This window comes from Mirounga angustirostris, unplaced genomic scaffold (genome assembly GCF_029215605.1).
Source record: "Mirounga angustirostris isolate CCGP_5_RB_7025 unplaced genomic scaffold, mMirAng1.0.hap1 SCAF_12, whole genome shotgun sequence".
Lineage (NCBI taxonomy): Eukaryota > Metazoa > Chordata > Mammalia > Carnivora > Phocidae > Mirounga > Mirounga angustirostris.
Window position 1 is genome coordinate 108,501,441 of NW_026991720.1, and position 13,199 is coordinate 108,514,639.

The 13,199-nt window shown below is 40.3% G+C and overlaps 1 long non-coding RNA gene across 1 annotated transcript in view; it reads left to right on the forward strand.

Annotated features, from left to right (window-relative positions):
- LOC135362145 (uncharacterized) overlaps nt 1-13,199 on the forward strand; it is a 53,792-nt gene that overhangs the window by 31,266 nt on the left and 9,327 nt on the right. The window contains exon 7 of the long non-coding RNA XR_010406647.1: nt 2,272-2,402. This is a non-coding gene — a long non-coding RNA (uncharacterized LOC135362145). The remainder of the gene's footprint in view (nt 1-2,271; nt 2,403-13,199) is intronic.

The window sequence follows — 13,199 nt, forward strand, 5'->3', positions numbered from 1 at the left end:
GAGTTGCAATGATACAGCTAGGCAGATAAAGAGGTGACAGACACAACTTTAAGGATTCCAAAAGATAGAACAAGATGGACAGAGAAAATAAATCGTAAACACAGATTAATTTTTATAAAACCTTCTATGGAGAGGCGTATGTCCTTTATAATACATATTTTTTCATTATCATTTATATGTAGTCAAATTGCTCTTCTTTCTTACATATTAAGAGTTGCTAAGACAAATGTCTTAAGGAGCCAGGCAGATAATAAAGGTGTGCAGGTACCTGACGTACCCTTTGCCCCAAACCCACTTTTTTAATTGGGCATATACATACATTCCATATGTCCACCCCCACAAAAAAGCATACTACTCATCTTCTTTTGTGGCTTTCATTACACAGACTCATGAGATGATGCCGTAAAGACATTAACGCTGTTAGAAAAATAATAATGGCCTCACATCAGGGATGCAGCGGGGAGTGGTGGGGCTTCGGCAAACTGGGGCACACCATTCCCAGTGAACGGTGGGGCAGCCGCTGCTCAGCGCCAGGTTGTTGTCACCATGGGGAAAGGGGCCCAGGGTTGCCAAATTTTTCTGCTTCTGAAGAGCCCAGGAGTCTGGAATTTTTTATGTTTTTATTTTTATTTTTTTTTTGGAGATTTTATTCATTTAGTTGACAGAGAAAGAGAGAGACAGCGAGAGAGGGAACATAAGCAGGGGGAGTGGGAGAGGGAGAAGCAGGCTTCCCAGGGAGCAGGGAGCACAATATGGGGCTCGATCCCGGGACCCCGGGACCATGACCTGAGCTGAAGGCAGCCGCTTAATGACTGAGCCACCCAGGCACTCCATATGTTTTGATTTTTAAAAAATTAAGTCAACTATTTATAGATTGGACAACTTCACATAAAATTCCTAAATGTGGTTTAGGGACAGAGGAGCTTTATTTCTCAGCTTGCCTTTGTCAAGGGAAGTGACATAACTGTCTACTCCATGATTGCTCCAGTCCTAATGTCTAGTTCCCTATTTAAGGACCCAGCTTTGAGAATTTAAGGCAACGTTTAAAAATGGGGGGCTCAAGAGTCACACCTGGCCCAGGTGCCCCTGCTACAGACAGCCAAGCACCCTAGCATTTCAGTACCTACAAACAGAAGAACAATTTGAGTACAGCCCAGGAGATTTACTGAGTGTCACATATTATGAGGGCTAACATTTGGAGGCAGGGAGAAGAGAGAAACTGCCAAGAGATTGATGTACTCATTTGGGTGTGACATGATCAAGCTCTAGATGGCCAATTCGTCCCAGTGCCTGAGGAGCACATTCTAGACAGTTGTGTTCTAAAATAAATATGGAGGTAGTAACAACGAAAATTCTGACCATCACTGGCAGTTTTATGTACTGGGTACCTAAATTGAGAAGAAAGAACTAAACAGAGTTGGATTGACTGTGTAAAAATAATAGTTATTAAAATATTTTATGTATTGCTCTTTTATGCCAAAAGATCATTTAGTACTGTAACAAATGTGAATGAGTGGATGGATGAATATGCATATATTTTTTTATGTATGACTAGGTTTTTTTTTAGTGTAAATATATGACTGTGGCTCTGGGTGGTTTTTTGCTTTGTTTTGGATAGGGTTTTTTGGTTTGTAGTCTCATAGCCTAATTCTTAGCTTACAACTTAACCTAGAGGAGGTGTGGAATTACTGCACAGCCAATGAAGGAACCAAATATGACCTCTTCTTGAACTAGAGGAGAGAGGATAGTTGATGCCACTAACTTAATACCAGGGAGGGAAGGGGGTACGTGCTGGGTGTCTCCAAATCCTGGGGTTTCTTCAGAGAATCAGCAGATACCAAGTAACCAAAACGCTTAGTCTTTCAAATCCTTTTTAGATTCTACACATCTGTATTTGCCTTGTTACTCCAGGTGTGATGTATGTTTCCTAATGAACCTCGTAAATGTTTTTAAATTCCAGGTGCTACCACTAAAAATTTTAGAGGACATAATTTACTCTTCAGATTAATTCTTTTTAAATTTCACTTAAGTTTTGATCTGTCTCATTTTCAAATTTCTTACCAAATTTTACCAGACATTTATGAAGAAGAATGGAAATAAAGTCCTGTTTTTTGCATTTATCCTAGCTGTTTTGAGAAAGCCCTTGGTACTTTGGGCTATATGGATCTGTCTCCTTGGCTTAAATCAGGACCGTGCCTAAACTTATGTGATTGTCACTGGATGTTTGTATTAAATAACTCTGGCCAGTTTGTTTGTTTGTTTGTTTGTTAGGTCAGATTGAAGTTATCATGGATCGAAGACTCATGCAAGATGATAATCGCGGCCTTGAGCAAGGTGTCCATGATAACAAGGTTACAGCTAATTTATTTCGACTACTACTGGAAAAAAGAAGTGTGAATACGGTAGGAAAAAATAATAACTCATACGTTCTGATGTTGTTTGTTCTTTGCCACCCAAAATTTGAAATTATGACTGTCCACTTTTTTTATGATTTTCAGTTCCCAGGATTGAGATATCTTTATAATAGGTGTAGCCTATATTGACAAAAAAGAGAACTTCAGTTACACATATGTCAGATTTGCATTTAGGTCATCTTATTTTTTATTTTTCCTTATTATGTAGATGTAAAATGTTAAAGAATCAGTTTGGGTGAGATTTTCTGAGATTATTTTGAAAGAAAATAAGAGTTGAATTTAAGAATAGAACTTAATCACATACTTAGATTAAGTTTGATTAGTAAAATTTATGGGAAACCTTAGTGTGCTTATTCTAGTCTTAGACTCCTCAATTGAAAATGGATTTACTTGTCTATCTTCTTGCTCAGTTTTCATTTCTCAAGACAAAACCTCAGCATTCCATTAAAAAAATCTGGCTAAAGCTCAGTTGGATGTAAACCAACATGACAATACGCCTCTTCAAGGCTACACAAAAGTCATCATCACAGTCCTCCGTGCTTTACTGATTTCCCACCTCAGATGATCTGTACACAGCCCTTTTTTTCTCACTCTGCTCTCCTTCTTTCTTCACTGATCCATTTCAGATCTTTTCTACTCTTTTTAGCTGGTGGCCTCACCATCGACTTCACATCTGACAGGGCTCTCTGTTCTAGGTATCAACCATCTCCTCCCACCCTTTCCTTCTTCCCTCATGTTGCAATAGAGACATTTTTACCTTCCTTTCCTCCCAGGCCAGTACCTCCACTTGTCCTTGCAACGTACCCCAGCGCCCTCCTCAGCATCATCATCCTCCTTCCCTCTCTCTGCCCTTCATAGCTGACATTTCCCTAGGAAAGAAACCCTTTCTGCAGGCTTTTAGACACTCTTCATTTTCTCCTATTAAAAATAAAAACCAAGGGCGCCTGGGTGGCTCAGATGGTTAAGCGTCTGCCTTCGGCTCGAGTCATGATCCCAGGGTCCTGGGATCGAGTCCCACATCAGGCTCCTGGCTCAGCGGGGAGCCTACTTCTCCCTCTGACCCTCTCCCCTCTCATGCTGTTTCTCGCTCGCTCGCTCTCTAAAAAATAAATAAAATCTTTAATAAATAAATACATACATACATACATACATACCAAAAACAACCTCCACACAGACTCGTGTCCATTTGCCCTGCTCTCCCGTCCTGTCTTCCACACCCAGTTGAGCCGCTTTGGAAGATGGGTTTATTTCATTGCTTCCGTGTCACACTCGACTCATTTCAGATTTGCTTTAGCTTCCCCCACCACACACACACCCTTGCCAGTGTCACGAGATCCACCATCTTACTTCACCTTGCAGCAGCATTCGACACTGACCATGTCACTTCTTAGAAGACAGTCTAGCCAGGGCTTCCGTGGTGCCATGCTCATCTGGTTTTCCTCCTAGCTCTCAAGTGGTTCTTTATCTCTCTGATGGTTATTAAGCCATTAAATGTCAGAGTCCTCAAGGGTTGGCCCCACGCCTTCTCCTTTTCTCGTTTTATATGTTCTCCCTCTGCAATCTCTCCTACTCCTGTGGCTTTGGTGACCACCTCTACGCAGATGAAACCCACACATATATTTCACCTCTTACCTGCAGACCCATCTACCTAGCTGCATCCTGCTATTCAGACCCGACATATCCATGATCACTCTCATGATCTCTCTTCCCTTCCCCCCAGACCTGCTCTTTTCTAGTGTTTGCTCTCTCGGGGACTAGTACCACCTTCCATCCAGTGCCACATACATAGCAGTCATCTCTCATTGATACTTCTCCTTTGCCTGCCCCTTTCTTAAAACAATGATCACCAGTGTTGACTATCTTATTGCCTAAATATTTCAAATCTATAAACTCGCTTATTTTGACCACCATTATCTAAACAAACATCATGTGTTTCCTGAATCATTCTGCTCTTCTTTTCCTGCCGTATTTGTTCTCAAATCAAGTAAGCAAAGTGATTCATCTTTTCAAAATTCAATCTGACCTCACTGCTCCCTTCTTAACCCTCAGGTGTCTTCTCATTGCTCTCCTAATAAAAGCCAAAATCCTTCCCATGGCCTGAAGAGCCCCTCATGATCTGGGCCCTGCCTGTCCCCCAGCTTCATCCAGCATGACTCGTGTTATTTCTGCTCTAGGCCCACTAGTTTTCTTTCAGTCCCAAGTGCTCCCTACGCACCTGGGGCCCACAGCACCTTTGCATTTGTGGTTTCATTCTGTGCCCAGGGAACTCTTCATAATAGTTCAGGCCAAAGCTGCCTTGGTCAACTGCTTTTTCTTGACCAGGCCAGATCACCATCCTCAGTGCCTCCTCAGAATTGCGCATCTGTTCTCCGTGCATAGATGTGATTATATTTGATCATTGTCTCTCTCCTCTTTTGGACCATAACTTCATGAGAGTGGGGGCCATGTTCCTCTGCTTCTAGAATTGTTCCTGGTAGAGGAAGCACCCGATATGTGTTGCATGAATGAATGCACAAATGCATAAATGAGTGAGCTGTAATAGCGCATGGTGCCACCGCATTTATCCCAGCCCCTGCTTACTGCCTTGTCATACTCGGCATGTTCTCTTCCCCTGCTCCATTCCAGGGACTTGTCTGCTTCATTTTTATGTACCCCACAGGGCTCCTTGCCTATGGTAGCTATTCTATAAATAAAACACTGGTTGATTGAATGAAATGGCAACAGCTCATTAAAGCCAAGAATTCTTTCAGTATCTAGAATCTTTTAGGAAAAAAGATTTTAATATCCATTTTTAGATGTCAAGATTTAAACCAGTTCTTGGGACTCATGGTTTAAATCAATTACTGACAGGATAGCTTAATTTGAGGACTAAAACTGCACAGGAAAATTATTGTCTGAGTGCTGGCAGCTACTGTCTTTTTCTCCTCCCGAAAATGTCTCTGGCTTTTATGATTTTTTTTTTCTCTCTATATAGACACTAATTTGCAAAGCTTCTATTAACTATGGCAATAAGCATTTTCATGTCAGATCTATAAAGCTTTCACTTAGAAGTGAAATAATTTGTTTATTCCCATTCAAAACTCCTTGGATAGTAATTGATTGAAATTTGATCCAGTGTTTGTATAATCCTATGTTGGTTAAATTTTTCTTTTTGCTCAACTATAGATTCTTGGACTTAAATCAATAGTTTCTTTTCAATAAAAAATGAACTAGAGAAGAGAAAATACATTTTAATTTCTAGTGCAATTGATTAAAAAGGCATTTGATTAAGGAATGTTCCATCTCCTATAACTTAAACTTTATAGAAAGTGTTTTTATTTTCAACTCAGACTCTCATGTTTAAGATGTCGATGGTAGGAACCATGGTGAGGAGACAGTCTCTGTACAGGAAGGCATTTTAGTAGAAAGTCTTCAGCCTGCCAGAGCCTCTGGGAGGAGTTATCTGGGTGACTAAGTGGAACCGAATCCTGTTCGTGAGTGTTCTGCAGAGAGGCAGTGAGAACAAGGACTGGAATGATAATTGCTGTGAGATGTGCAGATGCCCAGTGGGTTACTGTAGCTATGTGAGGTGGACTATCATCCATGTGTAATGACCAACGGAAGCGGAAAGTGGGAATTGTCTCTTTGGCATTGACCCTTTAGGTTTTGTTTCTTTGACACTTACTCCCTATCCCTTCCTGCTGAAGACTGCTATAGGTAGAGGGCATTGAACCAGGAATTAGAAGTGCTGGGAAGTGTTCAGGTATTACAGTTGTGTCATTTTACCTGTGGATACCAGTTCTTTACATGTCAGGAAAAGGAGCTAGGAGAGATCAGATGAAAAGCTCAAATGCTGACAGGACTCAGAAAAGTGATGGCATGAGGGAGGTTGGTCAGGTTTAAGGGCAAACGCGTAAGTGAGGTGACCCCGGGTCTGTGATGAGTGAGGACACATCCCACCAAGGAGCTACAACTCAGCTGCGCTTGAGGGAATATGGGGGCCCAGGGTGACTTGGGTTTCCAGTGTTTTGGGTTTAAAAAAAAAAAAAGTTACCTGTTTTAGGGAGTTTTTTTGTTGTTGTTGACAATTTCACTGTGAAATCTCCTGGATTTTTTTTCTTTTTTGAGAGTTGGCCAAAAAACAGACAACTTTTTAATACCATGCAGACCTATCAAAACCTATCTGTAGGCAGATTTAGCTCACAGATCACCAGGCTTCACCTCTGCGCTAAATGAGATATATTTCTAAATCTTATGATTCATTAATTTTCATCAATTATTTCTTCTGTCTCTTTTTACCACATCCTTTCTCCTACTGTATTTTTCTCTCCTTTATTTATATTACATTTACTTGTTGATAGATTAAGTTTAAAAAAACATTTATCCAGTTCTCACCATGTATCAGGTCATACTGAATAAGCCAAAGTGACTCAAAATATCATCTCTTATTGTCTTAGATAATTTATTTAGCAAGTTTTGCTGTAGATGGATGGAAACCTTTGATGTTTAGGGATCAGATAACTTAAATGGGCTTCATGAAGGACACCATGGAGCCTAGCAGGAAGTTCTGATTTATAAAATAAGGGCTGGAACCCAATGGAGATCTCAACTTCTTGTGGTTTGGATCAGAATGTGCTATAAACTCTTTATAATTTCATACAGAATGCAAGGAGAAAGCTAGATCTGAACAGCTTGAAGCCTTCCAACCCACAAGGAACCAAATAATGTTTAGAGTAGTATATTAGTACTGCAAGTCTGGAGAATTCATTTACAGCTTAAAATTTCCTATAGCAAACATGTGTTATAAGCTTTGGGTTTATCATAAAGGTTACAGTTAAAAGATTACCTTTCCAGGAGATTAATCAAAAGGTGATAATTCACCAGCTAAATATCTTGTCGAGCCCCTCGTTGCTATAAACATGTTAAGAAAGTGCATGAATCATGGAACCTTCTGTGAGATTTTGTCCCACCCTGCCTGGCCAGCTTCCAGCAGCGTTATTTGTTCGTGGTGCTTTTATAGCTCTGAACCACAAATCTTCCCTAAACTTCTCTCCCTTATCCTGCTTAGGACAGTAAATGGCACAGTTCTTGAATTCTCGAAGCACTTACAGTCATGATATTGTTTCCTTTGACGAGACTTAGCATTAACATGTTTCTGAGTCTGAATCATTTTCTTAATCCAAAACTAGTTAAAGGATGAGACTCAGACATTTGATTGCAAAGGCAGCGGTTTCTTCTACAAGGTTGGGAGGATGTCTGGGGTGATGGTTCCCAGCACGTGTCCACAGAGCTGTGTCAGACTGACCGAGATTTGAGATTCACTCTGGGGGCTGTTAAGCTTTGGCTACCTAGGGCTCACCCCTGGAAATTCTGATTAAGTAGATTTGGGTTAGGATTCGGGGATCTATGTTTAAAGCTCCCCAAGCCATTTTTATGTATGGTAGGTTGCAGGGGGGCACTGAGAGTCAAGGGAACTGGTGTGGTTGGGAGGAAGAGTATATATGCACATTACTGTTTGAAAGGTATACATAATCCATCAAGAAGTATCCCACCTATTCACTGAAGTGTCCAGGGATTCCTCCAAGAGCATAGAACAAAGCCAGAGAGCTTTCTCTGAATGTTACTTGACCTAGAATGGACTTAATGCCTTCTGATTCTAATACGGCAGGTGTCTTCTTTTCTGTTGGGATCTTTTATCTTTTATTATTGAAAAGTGATTTTGTCAGCAATCCTGACCTAGATTATGAAGTCCTTTGATCTTGGAGTACATTTAAAGTTTCCAGTTGAAACTGTTCCCTCAGTATTCAACAACATGCATTAAATTTCAGTATTGTTGGTGAATATTATTATATATGCTTTTTTAATCTTTCTTTTAAAAAAAGAGTGTGGGATGGGTGCATATTTTATTTACAAGTCATTTAGACCTTGTGTCAGTATCTCAGTATGCACTGTCCCTCTACTGCCTTTAATTTTTTTTCTTTCTCCATAGTCTGAATTGTAATGACATCTACAGTTCGCTGCTGGCAAGATGCTTGTCACTCTTTGCTCAATACCCTCTGTTCAGTGCTAATCTGACATTCTGAATTTTAAGCCCCGTATCTCCTATAAATCCTATCTTTTCGGCCAGATAAGTAGCCAAGCCTTTTATTTGAGCCCTGTATTGCAGAAAGGATGCAAAATCAGAGGATATCAGTGAAATGGACAGTTTAAAAATAAGATACAAAATTAAATTTGTTCCACATGTCACTGTTGATCAAAAAACCTTTCTACATAAATTATTTTCTCTTCTCAGTGTTTTTCTCTGTGTGCTCTTATACCTTAGGCATTATTGGTTAAGATTCTACTTAGTCATTGATTTAGTTAATTGAGTGTGTCATCTACCATATGCCTATCGCCAGCCCTGGCAGACTTGTTTAATGTTTGAACATGCAGAAACACTTGTCTTTAAGTATATACCATAGCAATGACCAAAGTACTTTTAAATTCTACTGAATAATTGTGTACTAGGTAAATATGTACTAACTATTATATAACATAATTTAACAGTTTCAGTTCAGTGGTAGTGATTTACCAAATTTAACAGATGATATAGGTATACTCCTTGTGTTATTTTAAAAACCTTATTTATTTTGAGAGTTTTTCCCCAAAAAATCCTGTCATTGGGTAACATATATGGAGCATAGCTTCAGATCACAAGATGTTATGGTCTAGTTGAGTGTATAAATGAAACCATGAGTATATGGTGGGTAAAACCTGAGGGAGAAGAGATCACATTTGATGATGTGCAAGATGTGTGAATATCCCAGCCCATCTATTTAAGAATTTTGTGGTAGGTTGAGAAAGAGTTTCCGTAAAATGTTATGCCTTGTCCTAAAATGTTTTTTGGAAAATGTTATCAGGATTTTTAGTACTAAAGCAATGGAAAAAAGATCTTTCTAAACATGAGTTAGGTGGACACTGTTCATTTTCTTGTATTGCTTACAAATGGACTTGGTAATCTCTGTGTTGGCTAAGACTGTTATTTACAAAATATAAAATTAAAATATTTGTTTTTGTTTATATTTCTTTTCTATTTAAACCCTGTCAGGTAATTCCATTAATATTGTGAAAACTGCATATATATATAACACTTAAGCATTTCTGTTTTTTCTTGATAGGAAGAAGAAAAGAAGTCAGTCAGTTATCCTTCTCTCGTTAGCCACATAACTTCCTCTTTCCTGAATCATCCTGTCTTTACAATGACAGAAAAGATCCCCGTGTCCACCCCTCAGCTGCTAGGTGAATTCTCTCCGTTACTGTCATCTTTGCCTTGTGACATTCATCTCGTTAATCTGAGGACAATACAGGGGCGCCTGGGTGGCTCAGTTGGTTAAGCGACTGCCTTCGGCTCAGGTCATGATCCTGGAGTCCCGGGATCGAGTCCCGCATCAGGCTCCCTGCTCGGCAGGGAGTCTGCTTCTCCCTCTGACCCTCCCCCTTCTCATGTACTCGCTCTCTCTCATTCTCTCTCTCTCAAATAAAAATAAATAAATAAATCTTTAATAAAAAAAAAATCTGAGGACAATACAGTCAAAGGTATATCCCAAAATGTATCTATAAAGAATTACTTTTTTGTGATGTATTTGATATAAGGGGATGAGAAGCAGAAAGAACTGCAGCTGACCCTTGAACAGCATGAGCTGGAATTGCACTGGTCCACTTACACAGATTGTTTCCCATAAACACACTACAGGACTGAAAATGTATTTTCTCTTCCTTATGATTTTCTTAACATCATCTTTTCTCTGGCTTCTTTTATTATAAGAATACAGTGTAACATACATATAACATACAAAATGTGTGCTGATCAACTGTTCATGTTATCAGTAAGGCTTCCAACCAAGAGTAGGCTATTAGTAGTTATGTTTTGGGAGAGTTAGAGTCATGCGGATTTTTGACTCGGGGGAGGGGGATCATCGCCCCTAACCCCCTGCACAGCTCAAGGGTCAACGGTACTGTGGGTTTTACTGCGCCTCAAGGAGCCGTTAAGAGGACTTGGCCTTTAGGCAAAATCATTCTACCTTTCATTTGACTGTTGCTGTGTAGTTTAGAGCATATCCCACTACTAATTTATGTTATTCCCGGAAAAGTTCTTTGTGGTGAGAAGGTCAGGGTATATTATCTTTGTACAGATAAGAAAGCAAAAACTGGCCCTGGGGTCACATTATAGTAGGTGGGAGAACAGGCCATAAGATCAGCTCTTCTGGCATTTTCCATTCATTTCTCCTTGTTAGCCAGTGTTTCTTGAGGAGTTAGAGAATTAAGAAGCATAGCATTTAATTATTTCTGTATCAGAGGCCTTGTACATTCATATCTTTCTCTTGAAAATCACTGCAACTCAGATGTTTGCATTGAGAAACCCAACTATTTAGAGACATCCAAAGATATACTAGAGGAAGAGAGGGGAAGGTTTTATTAGATTTGGAATTTTAATTCAGTTAGACTGCTTTTGTTTACATGTATGCCTACTTTTAAAGTCAGAGATTGCATTTGAAAAGAATAAAAATTAGACATTTGACATCATTTTTATCTTTTGTAGAGCTGTTTTGTGATATTGTGAATTGACATATGTGTAGCTACAAATAGTCTTAAGTGCTTAGGGATTCTGCAGGGAATGTAATAAATGGTCTGAGTATGAAAAGAAGAGAATGCTCATGTTTGAAGACCACATAAGAAGAGAAAAATGTTTCGTTTAAGCACAAAGAACTAAAGCAAACCAAGTAAAGTAAGGATAAATGCCTGCAAATTTGGACATATAGGGCTTTTAAAACTGTATGACCAAGAGAAGGAACTTAGGCCTATGTAGGAATATCCATGAGGCTTATGATAATGAATACAGGTGAACACAGGAGGCCTGCACATATCTGCATGTGTCAAAAGCCTTGTTTGATCATGCGAACGAACCAGGATTTATTTCATGCCTACTACGTGCCAGTTATAGCTAAAGGCACTAGGGATACTGTCATGAGCAAACCAGACAATCACCCCTGCGTTTCTGAAGCATGGATTCTGGTGGGAGGAGAAAAATAAGAAAAAATAAGAGAAACATATAATGTGTTAGATGGTGATAAGTGTTAGGGAAAATAGGTAAGGATGGTTCTGGAAGATGATGCGAGTTTGCATAGTGTGGTTGGAAGAGGACCTTGCAGAAAGGGTGTTAATGGAGTAAAAATCTGAAGGAGGTTAGAGAGTAAGTGACTCATGCAGATTTCTGGGGGTAGAGTGGTCCAGGAAGAGTTACAAGCAAGTAGAAAGGCCTAAACGTGGGTGCCGTGGTGAGAATAGAAGCTCCATGTGAGCTGGTCTTTTCTTTGATTCCTTGCTGCATCCTGTTGCCTAGAAGAATGGTTGCACATAGAAGGGGCTCAGCAACAATTTGCTGATTGAGCGAATCTCATGAGCTCTGTTTCTAGGATTCTGCTAGTCTTTTGTGGGTCAACTTTTTGACTCATGGAAAGAACACACCAGCGATGGATAGCCTCCCTGAGCTTTTCCTCTCATTAATTCATAAGCCAAAGGGAATGAGGGGATGGGGGGGGTGGTACTAAAGACTCTGAGCCTCAGGTTGCCACCTCTGGGCATGATGGTAGAGGACATTAGCAACCTAAGGATCTGAAGGCTTCTGGGGCACATGGCGGCCACTGTTCCTTAGCCTCGTTTCTAGATGACTCTTTCCCATGATTGTTTTCTGGAAGCAGATCCAGTTGTCTGGAGTCAATGAATGTTGCTATTCAGTTGGTTCACACTCTGAAGAATTCGGCTCCGTGTGGTCTGGTCTCCACTCACTATGTCCGCTTGGCTTCCCCTTGTTCCTCACACCCTTCAACAGGTGGCCCACCTCCACTCCCTGATGGCTGGCCGAGTGCCGACTCAGCTGCCCGTTATAAAATGGGGCTGATATCAGATCTGCCTGCTGCGGGTCTGTTGTGAGCAACACATAAACTAATGCTTGTGAAAGCCCTTTGGAAACAGAAGTGCTTTATAAACATGCGTTGTCCTGATGGTGCTTATGGTACTTGCCGGCTCAGGTGCAAACTAGGGTTTTAGCAGAGGAAATAGAAAGCAATTTAACAATTTGACCAGGAAGAATAAAGGCTGAAATATTATGTGTAACCATAACTAGCACACTGGCACATGATCAGAAGTCGGTATTATTGGGGGCTGTTTTACTTTATCCTATCAATCAGTGCCGGTTCCTGTGTTAGTCTTTGACTCTTAGCACATATTTCTAACAGTTGGTTAAAAGCTCACCGGTAATCCAAGGGGATTGATTTGTCCATTCAAAATCACTTCTTTAAAGAATTGCATTCTGTCCCTTAACCTCTGATAATAGGAAAATAATCATTGAAAGAAGCTGACGTAGGTATTGAATCAAAGAAAGCTCGGTACTTAAAAAGGTGTCAAGTGTAATTTCATGGTTACACTAAAAGAAGACAAAAATCACTTGGAAGAAATCCAGAAACCAGACCTCAGCATTTTGGATTGCATCCCTATTTCTGTGTGCTGGCAGCTCCAAACATATAATAATGAATTGTTCCTCTGGAGGTTGCAAAGCATTTTTCCCATTGAAGTAGTGTGAACATAGCTCTTAGCTTCCAAGCCAGACCAGGGTCTCCACTGGCCTGTATGTAAGTAAGCATTTTCCTAACTACCACCTCCCACAAGAAACATGTCTGAGAACCACCTTCACACGATGGAGGCATGTCTTTGTTTCTGCCGCACCTCCTCGTCGGCAGCGGGATGGAGGAGGCCCCTGCTTGCCCAGCT